Genomic DNA, 20,357 nt, shown 5'->3' on the forward strand with positions numbered 1-20,357 from the left:
CATCCACTTAATGACCGACATGAGCGGCGTTTGCATGCAGTTGTCAGTGCTGGCAGACAAGCAACACTGTGTGAAATAGCTGCAGAAATCTGTAAGACGACCGTATTCGTTACGACGGTGCCTCGAAATTTGTCGTTACTGGGCTGTGGCAGCAGACGACCTACGCGAGTGCCTTCGCTAACAGCACGACATCGCCTGCAGCGCCTCTGCTGGACTCGTATCCCTACCGGTCTACCCTAGACAACTGGAAAACAGTGGCCTGGCGAGATGAGGCCAGATTTCAGTTGGTTAGAGCTGGCGGCAGGCTTCGAGTGTGGCCAGACCCAACGTAGCCGTTGACCCGTCGACAACGCATCGTCCAACTGGTGGGCTGTGTTTACATGGAATCGAGTTTGTCCTCTGGTCCAACTGAACCGATCATTAACATTAAATCGTCATTAGAATTATATTAACCCTAGGACGCCTAAGGGGGGGGGGGTTCGTTGAACCCACAATTTTCTTATGTCCCCTGCTTTTGCCCAAGTAACTTTCATACTACGTATTCCTTTTCAGTTATTGTTTGTTGGCTATTTTATGAAACGTTAGTGTCAATATATTTTATACAACATTCCTGCTTTGAAAGAAAAAAAAACAACTTATTATGGGTCCAACAAACCACCCTCATCCCCCCCCTTCCCCTCAGGCTTCCATGCTATGGAAAATTTCCCTTAGTAGGATTTCGTAATTTCTCATCTCTACAACAATGCAAGTTAGTTTCTTGTTGGTTGGTATTCTTGATATTCACAACAATCGGTTTACTTTCAGAGGAAGTGATTGTTGATGTCAGTCAGCTGTTATTTATCTTGTAAACTTGTAGTGAGTTAGTGCAGTTCCCAACACATAGGCCTCCAGTATCTTTGGTGTCCTACACAGCAGAAACGAAACCAAGTAAGACCTTAAGGATGTTGTCAACAATGCACCAAGATAAAGGCACTGTTGGAGGAGAGAAGAATAAAACCGAGATAAATGCATATTATAATTCCACTAAAGGTGGAATTGATACCATTGATCAAATGGCCTGTATGTACACCTGCAAGAGGGGAACAAAGAGGTGACCTCTATCTCTATTTTACTCTCTCATCGACATTTGTGCTATCAATGCAACCACCATATTCATCCAGCAACATCCAAGATGGAATGAAAAGAAACACAACGAACGGAAACTTTATCTTCTGCAAGCTGGGATGGAACTAGTGAAATTGCAGGTAGAAGAAAGAAGTGCCAATGCAAGAGGGTTATCTAACCAAATTAGTCAAATAATGGAGACTATTCTACAAAATAAAATCAAAAAAGTGACAACAGAACCACGTCAGCCTCCTGCAGGGAATGGTCGGTGCCATGTTCGTGCAAGAAAAGCTAAAACAAAGAAGCAGAAGTACAAAATTCTAAGTAAATCAAAACAGTATTGTGGACAGTGTCATAAACATGTGTGTAACACACATTCAGAAAAAATTGTGAAGTGTGTCTCTTGCCTTGAAGTTGAGGACTCAGAGTAGTCTATTGTATATGAAGACATCTGTATTTTGTGTTGTAATACGTCAATTTTTTATTCACTCAATCTAATATTTATAACAATTAACAACATTTATAAACCGATGCCTTAGTTAAAATACATAAACCATTTTGAAAGTTGTAATTTTTTATCAGTAAACTTATTTACTACCTGTGAGCTCGCCGAACCCCCCCCCCCCCCCCCTCCCCTTAGGCATACAAGTTAGAAGAAAAGGCTTGGGCGCCCTAGGGTTAATACCTTCAGCTGTTGACAGGCGTTGATACATATCAACGGGGACAGGTGAAAATGTGTGCCCCGACCGGGACACGAACCCGGGATCTCCTGCTTACATGGCAGACGCTCTCTCCATCTGAGCTGCCGAGGGCACGGTGGATAGTGCGACTGCAGGGACTATCTCGCGCACGCCTCCCGCGAGACCCACAATCTCACCTTGTATGTCCACAAACTACATTCGTAGTGTGCCACCCCAACGCACTCATTACTCGTGGAAGACATTCTTACCAAGTCCCGTAAGAGTTCGGGGAATATGTGTGCATCCGCACAATGGTCATGTTCAGCTCTTTGGAGACAATTTGCAGCCATTCGTAGTCTTCGTGTTCCTATGACAATTCCCCGTGTCACCGTGACATAATTGTTGGCGATTTGTTTGAAGAACATTCTGGACAATTCGAACGAATGAGTTGGCAACTCAGATCGCCTGACATGAATCCCATCGAACACTTGTGGGACATAATCGAGAGGCTAGTTCGTATACAAAAACCTGCTCCACTGACACTTCCGCAATTCACAGCTGTAGAAACAGGATGGCTCAATATTTCTGCAGGAAAATTCCGGCGACTTTTTGAGTCCACGCCAGGTCGAGTTGCTGCCCCACGCCGGGCAGGTTCCTAAACGGTGTAGGAGGTATTCCACGACATTTTTTTGCCCAGTTCGGTCTGAAAGCGATTCTACGGACACTCTGCCAAGCGTCCGCAGCTCGTGGTCGTGCGGTAGCGTTCTCGCTTCCTGCGCCCGGGTTCCCGGGTTCGATTCCCGGCGGGGTCAGGGATTTTCTCTGCCTCGTGATGACTGGGTGTTGTGTGGTGTCCTTAGGTTAGTTAGGTTTAAGTAGTTCTAAGTTCTAGGGGACTGATGACCATAGCCGTTAAGTCCCATAGTGCTCAGAGCCATTTGAACCATTTGAACTCTGCCAAGCACCTGTCAATAGCCAAACAACCGTGTAGATACAAAAGTTAAGCGCCACACCACGTACAATTTTTGGGGAATTTCCCTGGTCGACGCAAGGTGGATGCTGTGAGCGTTACGTAAGAGTCTGCCTGATCTCGCCAGTATTATTCCTCGTCAGGCTAAGTTAGCGAATGCCCCCGGATCGTGCAGAGGGCCGCGGTGGGGGTGGATCAGCTACGCCCCCCTGTGGCTACGCGGCCCGCCAGGTGGGGGCCGTGTAAATACCGGCGCGCGGCTCTCGCCTCGCTAGTCGGCGCACAGTGCACTCGACGCCGCTGACCACAGCCGCGCGCGACGGGCTCCCACCTACCAGCACAGCGGAGACCTCCTGCAGGTACGGTACGGCGGCGGCTGCGCTGCGGGCAATGGCCACGGGCGCTTAGCACACCTCTGTGCTTCTACATCTACATCCACACGATTACTCTGCAATTCACATTTAAGTGCTTGGCAGAGGGTTCATCGAACCACAATCATACTATCTCTCTACCACTCCACTCCCGAACAGCGCGCAGGAAAAACGAAGCCTTTCTGTTCGAGCTCTGATTTCTCTTATTTTATTTTGATGATCATTCCTACCTATGTAGGTTGGGCTCAACAAAATATTTTCGTATTCGGAAGAGAAAGTTGGTGGCTGAAATTTCGTAAATAGATCTCGCCGCTACGAAAAAAGTCTTTGCTTTAATGACTTCCGTCCCAACTCGCGTATCATATCTGCCACACTCTCTCCCCTATTACGTGATAATACAAAACGAGCTGCCCTTTTTTGCACCCTTTCGATGTCCTCCGTCAATCCCACCTGGTAAGGATCCCACACCGCGCAGCAATATTCTAACAGAGGACGAACGAGTGTAGTGTAAGCTGTCTCTTTAGTAGAGTTGTTGCATCCTGCCAATGAAACGCAACCTTTGGCTCGCCTTCCCCACAATATTATCTATGTGGACTTTCCAACTGAAGTTGTTCGTAATTTTAACTCCCAGGTATTTAGTTGAATTTACAGCCTTGAGAATTGTACTATTTATCGAGTAATCGAATTCCAACGGATTTCTTTTGGAGCTCATGTGGATCACCTCACACTTTTCGTTATTTAGCGTCAACTGCCACCTACCACACCATACAGCAATCTTTTCTAAATCGCTTTGCAACTGATACTGGTCTTCGGATGACCTTACTAGACGGTAAATTACAGCATCATCTGCGAACAACCTAAGAGAACTGCTCAGATTGTCACCCAGGTCATTTATATAGATCAGGAACAACAGAGGTCCCAGGACGCATCCCTGGGGAACATCTGATACGCTTCAGTTTTACTTGACGATTTGCCGTCCATTACTACGAACTGCGACCTTCCTGACAGGAAATCACGAATCCAGTCGCACAACTGAGACGATACCCCATAGGCCCGTAGCTTGTGAGGAACGGTGTCAAAAGCTTTCCGGAAATCTAGAAATACGGAATCAACTTGAGATCCCCTGTCGATAGCGGTTTGCTCAGGGATGGTCCTTACCATGCTCCACCGTTACCCACGTAATTTCTAACGGTTCTGAAGTCATCGGGGATAAATCGATAAGGAGCACAATGACCAGACGATTCCTGTTGTGGTCTCTGATGTGAAGACTGGTTTAAGGCAGGTCTCCACTCTATTGTACCCAGTGTAATCTTCTCCATCTCTACATAACTACTGCACACTGCAGCCACTTTGTCCTACTTACTGTACTGCAGCACTGGTCTCCCTCTACAACTTTTACCTCGCGCAATTTCCTTCATTACCAAACTGACGATTTATTCGTGTCTCAGGATGTGTGTATCCCACCGATCCCCTCTCGTGGTCAGTTTATTTACTTTTTTACTAATTTTTTTTCAAGTTGTCTCAACACTTTCTTTTCCCTCTGTGCAGTGCTCCCTCATTAGTTACTCGATCTTCTCATCTAATCTTCAGCTTTAATCTGTAGCACCGTATTCAATTTTCTTCTTCTTATCTGCAACGTTTACAGTTTAGTTTCACTTCCGTTCAACGCTACACTCACGACTAGCACCTTCATAAAAGAATTACTCGTGTTTAAATGTTCAAATGTGTGTGAAATCTTATGGGACTTAACTGCTAAGGTCATCAGTCCCTAAGCTTACTCACTACTTAACCTAAATTATCCTAAGGACAAACACACACACCCATTCCCGAGGGAGGACTCGAACCTCCGCCGGGACCAGCCGCACAGTCCATGACTGCAGCGCCTAGACCGCTCGGCTGCCCTCATGTTTAAATTTGTATTCAGTATTAACAAATTTAATTTTTTCAGGAACACTTTTTTCGCTGTTGCAGCTCTGCATTTTATATCCTCTCCGCTTTATCCCTCGCCACTTTTTTTGCTGCCCAAAATATGAAAAACCTTATTTGCGGCTTTTAGCGTCTGATTTAGTAACATTATTACCTCACCAAAGCATAATTTAATGGGGCTTCACTCAGTTACTTTTCTCTTAATTTCGGTAATGATAATTTTATAATTGCTTTTCAAGACGCTATCCCTTCCATTCAGCTGTTAATGCAAGGTCTATTCCGTCTCCGACGGATTTACAGTGCCATTGGCAAAGGTACTTTCTTTTTGCTTCTTCTCCCTGGACGCCGGCCATGGTGGCCGAGCGGTTCTAGGCGCTTCAGTCCGGAACCGCACGAGTACTACGGTCGGAGGTTCGAATCCTGCCTCAGGCATATATGTGTTATGTCCTTAAGTTAGTTAGGTTTAAGTAGTTCTAGGTGACTGATGACCTCAGATGTTAAGACCCATAGTGCTCAGAGTCATTTGAACCATTTTCTTCCTGGACTCTAATCACTTATCCAAGATTCCTTTCCTGTCTGCTCAGTGTACTGCAGATGTAAGAAGCAACTTGTACGAGAGGAAGGCCGTAAATCAGAGCGAGTCTCGATTGCAGCCCATCACTTGTGTAGCTCAATCTGAAAACTCAGTAAGCAGCAAAGGAAACTAAGAAGAAATTCCGGAAAGGAAGTACATTTCTGGGAGAGTCAGTTAAGACTTTGGAATTGGAGACGACATTGTGATCCTGTTAGAGATGGACAAGAACGTGGTAGATCAGATAAACGAACCTCATATTGTCTTAAAGTGATATTATGTTGGTTCAAAAGTTCGTAATGTTTTTGTTTTGTTTGTTGGCTATTTTATTTGTAGCTCACGGTTAGTATTTGAGTTCACGTATTGTCATTCGAAGGTAGTGAGTGGAGATCTGGACGCTAGATAATGGAGAGCCAAGTGGAAAAATCGAAACATTTCCTACATATTCTTCTGGTTAGTTCAGTAGAGGGGTGATAGGAGAGGAATCAGCCAGAGACATTTGCGCCGTTGGGTTGGGGTGATTTGGGGGAAGAGACCAAACAGCGAGGTCATCGGTCTCATCGGGCTAGGGAAGGAAGTCGGCCGTGCCCTGTCAGATGGACCATCCCAGCAACCGCCTGAAGCGATCTAGGGAAATCACGGGAAACCTAAATCAGGATGGCCGGACGCGAGATTGAACCGTCGTCCTCCCGAATGCAAGTCCAGTATGCTAACCACTGGGCCACCTCGCTCGGACATTTGAGCCGTGTGTGGGGATAATACTATTGGACAGGAAAATGGTTTTCTCTTTTTAAGAAGGATTGTTTTGACATGAACGACTCTCCACGTTCAGGTAGACCTTCGAGGTTTAAAAATGAGATAGTTTAAACGCATTAATACATTACGATCCACGTCAATTCACCAGAGAGCTGGCAAATGAACTGTGATCATTCTACCTCGATGCGACATGCATGCAATGGAGAAGGTCAAAAGTCGACTCGTGTATGGTCACGGCATGCTCTAATCCAAAATCACAAAAATCGGAGGGTAGCTATATGTACATCCCTGCTTGCTCATCATCAATCGACTCGTAAACAGCACCGACCATTCCTGTCCAGCACTGTTAGGAGAAATGATATCTTTAGTCTAACAAAAGGAAAAGAAAGGTTGGTTGAGCCAAAACAAAGCAGCAGTTCTCCATAAAAAGATCTCTGCACATCTACAGATACATTCTATTCCGCAAGCCATCTAATGGCGTGTGGTCGAGGGTACTTTCGGTAGCACTATCTGATCCCTCCAACCCTGTTGCACTCGCGAATAGTGCGCGGGAAGAATGATTTTCGGTAAGCCTCTGTATTGGCTCTAATTTCTCGAATTTTCTCCTGGTGGTCATTGCGCGAGATGCATGTCGGGGGAAGTAATATGTTGTCTGACTCCTCCTGAAAAGTGTTGTCCCGAAATTTCAATAGTAAATCTCTCCGTGATGCACAAGGCCTCTCTTGTAACGTCTGCCAGTGGAGTTTTGTTTAGCATGTCCGTAACGCTCTCTCGTCAGATAAACGACCCCGTGACGAAACGCGCCGCTCTTCGTTGGATCTACTCTATCTCCTCTATCAGTCCTACCAGACAGGGATCCAAGATAGATCAACAGTACTCAAGAATCTGGCTTCCCGGGTTCGATTCCCGGCGGGGTCAGGGATTTTCACCTGCCTCGAGATGACTGGGTGTTTGTGTTGTCCTCATCATTTCATCATCATCCAGGAAAGTGGAGAAATTGGACTGAGCAAAGGTTGGGAAATTGTACGGGCGCTGATAACCACGCAGTTGAGCGCCCCACAAACCAAACATCATCATCATCAAGAATCTGGCGAGCAAGCACCTTATAAGCCACTTCTTTCGTGGATGAGTTACATTTCCTTAAGATTCTTCCGATGAATCTGAGCCTGGTGTCTGCTTTTCCCACTATCTGTTTAATATGGTCATTCCACTTAAAGTTGCTCTGGATAGTTAGGCCTAGATATTTTACGGCAGACGTTGTCTCCAGCTGTTTGTCATCAGTAGTGTAGCTGTACAGTAGTGGATTTCTTTTCCTACGTATGCACAATATCTTACAAAAGATGATGTTATGCAACTTACGAAACTTCCTGGCAGATTAAAACTGTGTGCCGGAGCGAGACTGGAACTCGGAACCTTTGCCTTTCGCGAGCAAGTGCTCTACCAACTGAGCTATCCAACACGACTCAATAGCTTCAATTCTGCCAGTACACCAGTTCATCCTGGTGGAACAGTGACGGTGTGGTGTACTACCAATTGCTTCGCCTAGGTGTAACCATCGCTACTGACATTTACTGTCAACAGCTGAGACTACTTGCAAGAACAACGACCAACAAGACTGAAGTGGTGCTACTCAACGATGACGCCCGCACACATTCTGCTAAACTGACAAAAAGCACTATACGGGATTTAGGTTGGGAATTCATTCCTCACCCACCTTATTCATCTGACCTTGCGCCCTCAGATTTTCGCCTTTTCCACTCCCTGTCGAACAACCACCAAAGAACTTCCTTTCCGTACGAAAATGTGCCTCGACGAGTTCTTCGCCTCAGAACCACGTGATTTCTAGTCGCGGAATCGAAAAGCTACCCCAGGGTTGGCGGACTGTTGTAAATAGTGAAGGAGAACATGTTATATTGATGACCACAGTTTCCGTAATATGTGTGTGTTGTTTTTATTAAATGTATGAAAAATCGCTACGAACTTACGCACCAATTCAATATTAGGGGGATCGGAAAGAAATGTATTTTTTTTCATTACATTCAAACGATGAATTGTTAACAAGTTTTTATTTTTAATAAATGACCTAATCACCTTCATTAACGACCTTTTTCCATCTGGTATGCAAAGGACTTGGAAGATCAGTTGAACGGAATAGACAGTGTCTTGAAAGGAGGGTATAAGATGAACATCAACAAAAGCAAAACGAGGATAATGGAGTGTAGTCAATTTAAGTCAGGTGTTGCTGAGGGAATTAGATTAGGAAATGAGGCACTTAAAGTAGTAAAGGAGTTTTGCTATTTGGAGACTGATCATGGTCAAAGTAGAGAGGATATAAAATGTAGACTGGCAATGGCAAGGAAAGCGTTACTGTAGAAGAGAAATTTGTTAACATCGAGTATTGATTTAAGTGTCAGGAACTCGTTTCTGAAAGTCTTTGTATGGAGTGTATCCATGTATGGAAGTGAAACATGAACGATAAATAATTTAGACAAGAAGAGAATAGAAGCTTTCGAAATGAGGTGCTACAGAAGAATGCTGAAGATTAGATGGGTAGATCACATAACTAACGGGGAGGTATTGAATAGAATTGGGGAGAAGAGGAGTTTGTGGCACAACTTGACTAGAAGAAGGGACATGTTAGGACATGTTATGAGGCATCAAGGGATCACAAATTTAGCATTGGAGGGCAGTGTGGACGGTAAAAATCGTAGAGGGAGACCAAGAGATGAGCAGATTCGGAAGGATGTAGGCTGCAGTAGGTACTGGGAGATGGAGAAGCTTGCACAGGATAGAGTAGCATAGAGAGCTGCATCAAACCAGTCTCATGACTGAAGACCACAACAAGAACATGTAAATTTGTAAAGCCAAACTGATATAAGTCAATGGGTTATGGAGCAAAAAATTTCTGGAGAAGACATTTTGGACGTCATCCCAATTTTTCACAGTTTTTGCCACTTGGAAAGCGATCGAAATAAATGGGAATCCGATGGTGCAGCGGGTCCCACGCTAATTCTTCATTTCTAGGATGTGTCTGCTGCAGTGCTGTTTTGCATTGTCATGATGAAAAATAACGCCTTTTCTGTTGACTGTCGCTGGGCAATTTTCAGTTAAAGATTGCTCGAAATGTATTCGCAGTTTGCGAATACGAATAACCATCGACAAGGGAATGAGACGGCAATTAAAATTTCTGCAGGAACCAGACTCGAAACCGGATTTCCCGTTTTTCGCAAGCGGCCGCCTTAAATCGCTTGGGCTATCCATGCACGAAGTACTAACACGAATTCTTTACAGACGAATGGAAAAACTAGTAGAAGCCGACCTCGGGGAAGATCAGTTTGGATTCCGTAGAAATACTGGAACACGTGAGGCAATACTGACCTTACGACTTATCTTAGAAGAAAGATTAAGGAAAGGCAAACCCACGTTTCTAGCATTTGTAAACTTAGAGAAAGCTTTTGACAATGTTGACTGGAATACTATCTTACAAATTCTAAAGGTGGCAGGGGTAAAATACAGGGAGCGAAAGGCTATTTACAACTTGTACAGAAACCAGATGGCAGATATAAGAGTTGAGGGACATGAAAGGGAAGCAGTGGTTGGGAAGGGAGTAAGACAGGTTTGTAGCCTCTCCCCGATGTTATTCAATCTCTATATTGAGCAAGCAGTAAAGGAAACAAAAGAAAAATTTGGAGTAGGTATTAAAATCCATGGAGAAGAAATAAAAATTTTGAGGTTCGCCGACGACATTGTAATTCTGTCAGAGACAGCAAAGAACATGGAAGAGCAGTTGAACGGAATGGATGGTGTCTTGAAGGGAGGATATAAGATGAACATCAACAAAAGCAAAACGAGGATAATGGAATGTAGTCGAGTTAAGTCGGATGATGCTGAGGGTATTAGATTAGGAAATGAGCCACTTAAAGTAGTAAAGGAGTTTTGCTATTTGGGGAGCAAAATAACTGATGATGGTCGAAGTAGAGAGGATATAAAATGTAGACTGGCAATGGCAAGGAAAGCGTTTCTGAAGAAGAGAAATTTGTTAACATCGAGTATAGATTTAAGTGTCAGGAAGTTATTTCTGAAAGTATTTGTATGGAGTGTAGCCATGTATGGAAGTGAAACATGGACGGTAAATAGTTTGGACAAGAAGAGAATAGAAGCTTTGGAAATGTGGTGCTACAGAAGAATGCTGAAGATTAGATGGGTAGATCACATAACTAATGAGGAAGTATTGAATAGGATTGGGGAGAAGAGAAGTTTGTGGCACAACTTGACCAGAAGAAGGGATCGGTTCGTAGGACATGTTCAGAGGCATCAAGGGATCACCAATTTACTATTGGAGGGCAGCGTGGAGGGTAAAAATCATAGGGGGAGACCAAGAGATGAATACACTAAGCAGATTCAGAAGGATGTAGGTTGCAGTAGGTACTGGGAGATGAAGAAGCTTGCACAGGATAGAGTAGCATGGAGAGCTGCATCAAACCAGTCTCAGGACTGAAGACCACAACAACAACAATCCATGCACGACTCACGGCATGCTTGCCTGAAGGAACAATGCATCTTTCTTCTTAACAACTCAGGCACTGCAACATCGTATTCATCTGCCTATATTAGGCAGCGACTTTGAATTAAAAGTGTCCTCCCCTGTACGAGTGTTACGCAATATCTGTACGAGTACAGGCTGTGACGCAGCAACGACAAAACATGGTAGTTTGGGTCTGGCATTGAGTCTTGCACGGACAGCCGAACCGGTTAAGGCGGCCGCTCACGTGAAGCGAGAAATTCAGGTTCGAGTTCCGGTCAGGTTCAAATTTTCCTTGTCGTCATTCCTTTATCGTATTCGTAACGGCGAATACATTTCACGCATTTCATGGCATCATTATTCTTACGAACACTGGTACTGCGATATAGAAATTAAAGATTGATTTACTCGATCAAGTTGTTCACACTAAAGATATAAACTAACAGGCTGTCCAGGTTTCAGAAATTTAAAATGAACGACCTGGGGAATACTCCACCAAACATACAAAAGCGCCTTTTTTCGTGTAAACGTGGCTTAGCTGTACTTCGTGGCAATTCATTAGGAGAGAGACACTGCTTTTTGCGTTTTGGATTATCATAGAGGACCGATTTTTCATAACCAGTGATCAAGCGATCAAACACGGCATCTGTGTTGTACCGCTGAAGCAATAAGTTGCACGTGGTGGATCGGTTGCCGCTGTTTGTCATTACCAGCGTGTTGCAAATGTTCTTGGATGGTCGATCAAGGCTGGTTAAGAATGCTTGCCAGTTCCTCGACACGGATTTGCTTTCCTGATCGATAGGAGTCGGAAAGATCAAATTCACCGGACCTGAACATAGAGAACCACGTTTGACATTTTGAACGACTAATGCACTTGGGCAAGTATTGCGAATGTTTTTGATGGCAACTGTTGCGTTAGTAACTTTGCGAAACGCAAAAATCAGTCGGTGCCGGATATGAACCTCTTTTGGTATTTGGCTGTCCGCTTTATCGTAAACTGAAAAAATTAATTACTTACAAGTAAACAGGTCCCTCCAGCCTTAAAACTGCCTTTGGCGTGACTTTGAAGTACACAATGAGCTGATAAATAACAAATGAGTATCTACATGTGTAGAAACGACATTATATTCTGGTCCCCCTAACATTGGACCCACTTATTGCATTCTAGTATTGGTCTCCCTCCCCCCCCCCCCCTTCCAAGTTTTACACCACACCGTTTCTTTCGTTACCAAACTGACATTTCCTTCATGCCTCAGTGTGCTGGGGTTGGTAAGGAGATAAAAATTGTAGAGAAAGTTTATGGTTTGAATTCAGTAAGCAAAACGGATGTAAGGTGTATTTGTGTGTATTTGTTATGATGATGTGAAAGCACTTTCGTAAGATAAACTGTTCATAAAGATGAATACAACAGCAACACATCCATTTGCTCGAGAACACGCCGTTTATCTTGTGCATCAAACTGTATAGCAATTTTGCAGTCTTCACATAAACACACCAGTGTCAATCGTAAAAGATAGAATTCTAGGATCTATTAAGGATCAAAGCCGACACTTTTAGGTTTCTAGTCTGGCACTCAGACTTTGTTTATATCCCTTTCTCAGTTTGTTATAATGTTGCGCAAATGACTTGCTTCTGATACTTGATTACATAAATTTATTTTTCTATAAGAAACACCACTGATTGTCTCAGTTCGTTATTCCTTAAAATTCAGTATAATCGTTTGAGAATGTCTCGAGTTTTTACAATAAGAAAGAACTTTACTTTGTGATTTTTAAAATGCCAGCTTGTATGTGAAAGGTTATTGCTAGACACGTTGTTTTAGTTATTTTAGTTGTTGGCAAAAGAAATAGTAGTTATTATATTACGGATGTATTTTTCGTTCTGTTATACCTACAAATGCCAGTTTCTCCCTCAACTAGGTGAATGTGAATGTTCATATGAAATCTATGGTTTAGAACACTTTCACAGTCGTCACATGAGAAATATCATTTCCGCATCATATGCAGACCACACGTGAACCGTTTTTTGTATTTTCCAACGAGGTTCACAAGATTTATCTACACAAATTAAGCCATCGAATTTCGCACAGTAGTGTCAGTATTGTTTATTTTAGTTTATTTCAAGTAGTTTTGGACAATGGCACATACGCACATACGAATAAGCCAAAATTCAGCAACACGAGGCAAAATTAAATAATGGTTACTTTATGTACAGATCATGAAAACAGAGATATTTTAGAGATAATATTGGCACGTTTTTGTTTTTACAAAAACAAAGACATTGAGAACTGTATCACTCAGAGTTAAGCTTCTCCATAAACTAACAAATTAAGGAAGCAACCAGTTGATAAATAGAAACGTAATGTACCATTAAATTGCTGTTTTACACGCTCCACTAAATTTATATTCATACTTAAAGATCTGATAGTTCAAAGAGCTTAGAACTATTCGAAGTAACATGACATTAACGATTTTGAGTTCTTCATGCAGTGTTTTCACCTTTTTTTCTTGTTCTTCTCTCTGTGATAGACATGGGGGACAAGTTCGGCTGTACAGTAATGGCAACTTGAAGAGACCTTTCGTCTCTTTACCGTTTTGCAGAAAATCAAATAATGTGCATTGCATAACGAACATGTTGTCCCACAAACTATTAGAAGCCACTATTTTTTGTGGCCATAAACCATAACTCATAATCTATCTGGCCTGAGCATATGACCATTGTTAACTTGCGTCTCGCTGGTTCTGACCACAACGAGGAGTTTCTTTCTAATCCATAAGCCCGCAGATCTATTGATCTTCACATAAAACACCGATTAAACACCGATTACCGACCAATCAAGAAGAGTTATTTTGTCGCTTCTACTAAGTATCAGGACTGAGGCGGAGAACTACAGATCTGACTGACATCAATATGTTGCATAGTTGTGAATCAGTGTCTGCATCCTCCTATGAGTTTTCTGGAAACCGAACACTAGGAACATGTTTTCGCGAGGGCCTTTCACTTGGTCAGCACGCAGAGGAAGAATTGGCAGCTGACAATCAACGTAAATAAACATGCAATCATCGCAAATAGACGAAAGTGACCGATATCGCTTTACTGCGGTCTCCAGAATTAGTCACGGGATTGTCAGAAGCAAGAAGTATCTAGGAATTTCTACCCAGAGCGACTTAACGTGGAACAGCGACATGGGTACCTGTGTGAAAGGAGAATGAACGTTTCAGAGTTATTGGAAGAATTTGAAGGAATTGTACGTCACTTATAAAACCCTCGTTCTTAACTACAATGCGACGGTCTGGTACCCGTACAAATTGGAATTAACGGAGGAGATACCGAAAGATCGAAGAATTCGTTTCGTAACTTGTCCGTTTATTCAGCGTGAGTGTCACAGAGATTCTCGACAAATTGCAGTCAGACGTCACGTGAAGGGCATTGTAAAGTAATATGGGGGTTATACCATCTTTTGTGACTGTGACTGTAGGGTCTTATTTGGGCTAAACGTGTTCCGCTTAATTTAAAACATTCTACTTGTTATGTAGACCCCTCTTTCACAGTCGCAGTTTTGCAAGCTTTAAGCGTATCTGCTACATGTAATTTCTGCACTACAACTTACAGAGGATGTGGAGGACAGATGCAGACATGTTGTCACTGCGATATCAACGTCATGAACAAAAGACGCCCCACAAAATTTATCATTAACGTACAGGTATCCTAAAGATGCAATTCGTGAATGCTTCTCTTTGTTTAATTTTCGTATTAAACAATTTATTACCTAGTTACTGTATTCATCGTTTCGGTGATATGTTGTCACGAACCCTATACACTCTCTGCTTAAACTTATATTATTGTTGGCCTTTTTGGATACACTCTACTCCATCTCCTATTTTCTTCTAAATTTATATAGCCTGTCTGAAGCTTTTCAATGTCCTCGACTGTTATTCAGCCGGTCCTTTCACATGCTTTGTTACCTGTTCATTATTTGACTTCTGCAATTTGGATATATCTTTCACGTTTCTTATTTAAAATCCTTGGCTCACTTCCATAATAGCAACACCGGGAGAGCAACTACCTAATACAGTTTATTCGTTCTCTTGACGTTTCTTAGTTTTCAAGTGCTCTTGATTGATTGATGCAACATTTTAAAACAAATAACATTTTATTTATTTTTTAAAAAAGTTGCAAAAATCGGAGCATCTATTTCCATACACATTCCATCACTCTCCGTAATATTTATAATTCCTATGTAAACGCACTGGTGCACTGTTAAAGGATAGTACTCTACGTAATGCGAGCAACAAATTCCTTATACACTCCTGGAAATTGAAATACGAACACCGTGAATTCATTGTCCCAGGAAGGGGAAACTTTATTGACACATTCCTGGGGTCAGATACATCACATGATCACACTGACAGAACCACAGGCACATAGACACAGGCAACAGAGCATGCACAATGTCGGCACTAGTACAGTGTATATCCACCTTTCGCAGCAATGCAGGCTGCTATTCTCCCATGGAGACGATCGTAGAGATGCTGGATGTAGTCCTGTGGAACGGCTTGCCATGCCATTTCCACCTGGCGCCTCAGTTGGACCAGCGTTCGTGCTGGACGTGCAGACCGCGTGAGACGACGCTTCATCCAGTCCCAAACATGCTCAATGGGGGACAGATCCGGAGATCTTGCTGGCCAGGGTAGTTGACTTACACCTTGTAGAGCACGTTGGGTGGCACGGGATACATGCGGACGTGCATTGTCCTGTTGGAACAGCAAGTTCTCTTGCCGGTCTAGGAATGGTAGAACGATGGGTTCGATGACGGTTTGGATGTACCGTGCACTATTCAGTGTCCCCTCGACGATCACCAGTGGTGTACGGCCAGTGTAGGAGATCGCTCCCCACACCGTGATGCCGGGTGTTGGCCCTGTGTGCCTCGGTCGTATGCAGTCCTGATTGTGGCGCTCACCTGCACGGCGCCAAACACGCATACGACCATCATTGGCACCAAGGCAGAAGCGACTCTCATCGCTGAAGACGACACGTCTCCATTCGTCCCTCCATTCACGCCTGTCGTGACACCACTGGAGGCGGGCTGCACGATGTTGGGGCGTGAGCGGAAGACGGCCTAACGGTGTGCGGGACCGTAGCCCAGCTTCATGGAGACGGTTGCGAATGTTTCTCGCCGATACCCCAGGAGCAACAGTGTCCCTAATTTGCTGGCAAGTGGCGGTGCGGTCCCCTACGGCACTGCGTAGGATCCTACGGTCTTGGCGTGCATCCGTGCGTCGCTGCGGTCCGGTCCCAGGTCGACGGGCACGTGCACCCTCCGCCGACCACTGGCGACAACATCGATGTACTGTGGAGACCTCACGCCCCACGTGTTGAGCAATTCGGCGGTACGTCCACCCGGCCTCCCGCATGCCCACTATACGCCCTCGCTCAAAGTCCGTCAACTGCACATACGGTTCACGTCCACGCTGTCGCGGCATGCTACCAGTGTTAAAGACTGCGATGGAGCTCCGTATGCCACGGCAAACTGGCTGACACTGACGGCGGCGGTGCACAAATGCTGCGCAGCTAGCGCCATTCGACGGCCAACACCGCGGTTCCTGGTGTGTCCGCTGTGCCGTGCGTGTGATCATTGCTTGTACAGCCCTCTCGCAGTGTCCGGAGCAAGTATGGTGGGTCTGACACACCGGTGTCAATGTGTTCTTTTTTCCATTTCCAGGAGTGTATTTTTCGCCATAGTCTCCTTTTAGACTGATACACTTCGTCCAGCGCTGTTCTAATTTCTTGATCCCTTCCGAATAATAAGAATTGTCCAAGTCTGCAAAATAGCTATTAGTTGCTACAGTCACCTCCTCGTTTGAATAAAATATTTGTCCTGCCAGCCATTTCTTCAAATTGGAGAACAAATAGTAGTCCGAGGGAGCCAAGTCTGGAGAATAGGGGGGATGTGAAACGAGTTAGAACCCCATTTCCATTAATTTTTCGACCACAACTGCAGGATACCACGCGAGAAAAGGGTAAGCTGTGTTTCGCACGATGGATGCTTTCTAAAACCGTGTTGATTCGTGGACAGAAGTTTTTCCTTGTTACATTCGCACTGATAATGTGTTCAAGAATTCTGCAAGAAACCGATGTTAAGGGTACTGGTCTGTAATTTTGCGGGTCCGTTCAGGAGTCACCTGTGCTTTGGGCTTTGCACCGGGTGAGAGATTCGCGATTGGCTTTGGTAGCAAGCTATTGACGGTTTTTAGCTTCACGTTTAGTATTACTCTTGGCTTGTCCTTTCTAATTTGTTTACTGGTTTCGCCGTGGATCGCTCGGTTCTTCGACCCTTCACCATTTCTCAGAAACTGACGCTTGCCACTTCCACACGTGAGTAGTACGTTACTGAAGTGGCAACGAGGCTGAATCTCGCGTGCGAATAAGCTCATCACGATGGATAAGATGTTTCCGGAGCTCTGTCGGCAGCAACGACAGCAGTGACAGACACAGAAGCCGCTCAGGCGAAATGGGGAGCTGATCCCAAACGCGATCATGTGGCCTATGGGACGAGCACATGCGGGACAGCTATCGCTGCCGTCCCCACCATTTGTCATGTGATGCAACTGTAGAGAGAGAGAGTTATGCTGTGCTGCAAAGTAAGAAAGACGATCTCACCGTCCAGATGCTTTGTTCCTTACAAGGAGGGTCCCTAGAGGTGGGAAACAATGTATATGGTCGAAACTTTCTAGCAGATGAAAACTGTGTGCCGGACCGAGACTCCAACTCAGGAGCCGGCCGTGGTGGCCAAACGGTTAAAGGCGCTACAGTCTGGAACCGCGCGGCCGCTACGGTCGCAGGTTCAAATCCTGCCTCGGGCATGGATGTGTGTGATGTCCTTAGGTTAGTTAGGTTTAAGTAGTTCTAAGTTCTAGGGGACTGATGACCTTAGAAGTTAAGTCCCATAGTGCTCAGAGCCACTTGAACCATCCAACTCAGGACCTTTGACTTTCGCGGGCAAGTACTCCACCACTTAAGCTACCCAAGCACGACTCACGACGCGTCCCCATAGCTTCAATTCCGCCGGTATCTCGTCTCATACCGTCAAAACTTCAGAGAAGCTCTCCAGCGAAACTTGCAAGTACTGGCGAAATTGTAGCAGTAGGGAGGGGTCGTAAGTCGTGTTTAGGTAACTCAGGTAGTAGAGCACTTGCCCGCGGAAGCCAAAAGTCATTAGTTCGAGTCTCTGTGCAGCACTCAGTTTTAATGTGCCAGGATGTTTCATACCAGCGAACACTCCGCAGCACTCAAGTTTTAATCTGCCAGGAAGTTTCATATCAGCGAACACTCCGCTGCAGAGTGAAAATTTCATTCTGGAATGTATGCGGTTATTTAAGATCCCAGGTATCACACACTTCAGCCATTCACCCTGGAGGACCCTCATTTGCGAGTAACTGACGGAAAAAAATCGGAATTTTGCTTGTCGCTCAATAACATTAAAAAAGGGGTTGTGTGGTGTAATACAGAGGGTAAGGGTTTCACATGCGGAAATTTGTGGATTCGTACCTCGTCAGGTGCATTAAATTTTTTAAAATCTTTATCGAAATGGCTTTGATCATCACTTTAATTCAATTAAGTAATTTAAATGTTTTTTTTTATTCCCATTCCTTTGTCAAATTTTAATCATATCAACTTTTTCAATTGCTCTCGTTTTTCTTCCTATGATTGTTTTTCCGCTTGAAATCTTTGTTCATGTGTCTTTAATCAATTTTATGCACTAATTCCTTTCGTTTTATCATCCTATTTTTTCGTCCAGTTTATGGCATTCATTATACCTATTCCTCATTTTGCTTGAATTTCGTTTTACTTATAAACCCTTCTTTCGTATAAATCGGCATCTATTTTATTTCGTCCATAGTGCAATACGGATTTAGGCTCTTTTTTAAATGTTTGTGCGACGATTACCATTCAAAAATACCCTGCACATCTTGTAACGAAAAATACAATTTTCATGTCATTGCACAGTCAATATAAATAGATTATTTCGTCTTTTGTTTTATAACTGATGGATCGGAACTTTAAAATAATTGGATTTTATAATAGATAAACATAATTAAATTCACATTCACAAAAATACCGAGTAGAAAAAGAATGACAGAAAGAGAAAATGAAACAAAATGAAATATTGATTTAGTAACAAAAATGATATAACAAAGGAATAGAAATAAAAATTTACATTTAAACTAATTAAACGAATAAAAATAATGCTCAGAATCATTTCGATAAAGATTTAAAAATAACGCAACTGACAAGATTCGAATCCACAACCTCCTGCATGGCTAGCTCGTACCCTACTCTCATATATATATATATATATATATATATATATATATATATATATATATATATATATATATATATATATATATATATATATATAGATACTTATCGCGAATGGACCCAGAAGGATCACGCAAAGCTTTCTGACGTCGTTTCTTCCATACTTCTTTCATTCGTTCTCCATGTTTTCTTTTTCTTTCTTCTGTCCATTTTGTTCCTGGTCTCTTTAGTGCTTCCTTCTCCGACAATACAATCCACTTTTCCACCTTATTTCTAAAAGTTTTTCTATCTTTGACATCTTTAAGTTCAATATTTGCTTTTTGTAAATCTAATTTTACTTGGCTAATCCATGGTGTTGTTGATTTGACTTTTTCTATGTAAGTGAGAATTCTGTTGGTGAGTCGTGTGGGGGGAAGTCTAGTGACATGTCCATAAAATTTTAATCTTCGCCTTCTTATGTCTGCTGCCAGGTTTGATATAGTTTCTGTGGTTCTTCTTGATTGTATCCGGTATCCTTCTTCTGTTAATTTTGGACCTAAAATCTTTCTCATAATTTTGCGTTCTTCTTTTAGTATTTTTTCTAAGTCACATTTTGTGTGGAGTGTCAGCGTTTCACTAGAATATAGTGCTGCTGGCTTAATTACTGCGCAGTAGTGTCTGATTTTTGTGTTCGAGGAGATGCGTTTTTTATTGTATATTACATGTGTCATACCATATGCTCTCTTCGTTTTCTGTTGTCTGATCTTCTGTGCAACTTTCTCTCCTCCGGTTGGCTCCAAAATTTCACCTAGGTATTTAAAATGTTTTACTCTATTTATTTTTCCATATTTTGTGTTCAAACTGTGTATATGGAATTTCGTACAGAAAAAATTCTGTCTTTTGAAACGAAATTTGTAAACCTACTTTATCCGCGCATTCCTTAAGGATCTCTATTTGTTTGGTGGCGATTTCTTCATCATCTGCAAGTATGGCCAAGTCGTCCGCGAATGCTAAACAAGATACCTCCACGTTGTCTTTGGTTCTACCAAGATGGATTGGTTTCCAGTAGGATTGATTTTTTAATTCTTTTTCCCATTCCTTAATGACTTTATCCAGGACTATATTAAACAGAAGTGGAGATAGCCCGTCACCTTGA

The 20,357-nt window shown here is 43.2% G+C and overlaps 1 protein-coding gene across 1 annotated transcript in view; it reads left to right on the forward strand.

Annotated features, from left to right (window-relative positions):
* The first annotated feature begins 3,037 nt into the window (after positions 1 to 3,037).
* LOC126101179 (putative fatty acyl-CoA reductase CG5065) overlaps positions 3,038 to 20,357 on the forward strand; it is a 325,985-nt gene continuing 308,665 nt past the window's right edge. The window contains exon 1 of the mRNA XM_049911877.1: positions 3,038 to 3,113. The gene's annotated coding sequence lies outside the window, so the exon portion shown is untranslated. The remainder of the gene's footprint in view (positions 3,114 to 20,357) is intronic.

This window comes from Schistocerca cancellata, chromosome 9 (genome assembly GCF_023864275.1).
Source record: "Schistocerca cancellata isolate TAMUIC-IGC-003103 chromosome 9, iqSchCanc2.1, whole genome shotgun sequence".
In the NCBI taxonomy this organism is placed as follows: Eukaryota; Metazoa; Arthropoda; class Insecta; order Orthoptera; family Acrididae; genus Schistocerca; species Schistocerca cancellata.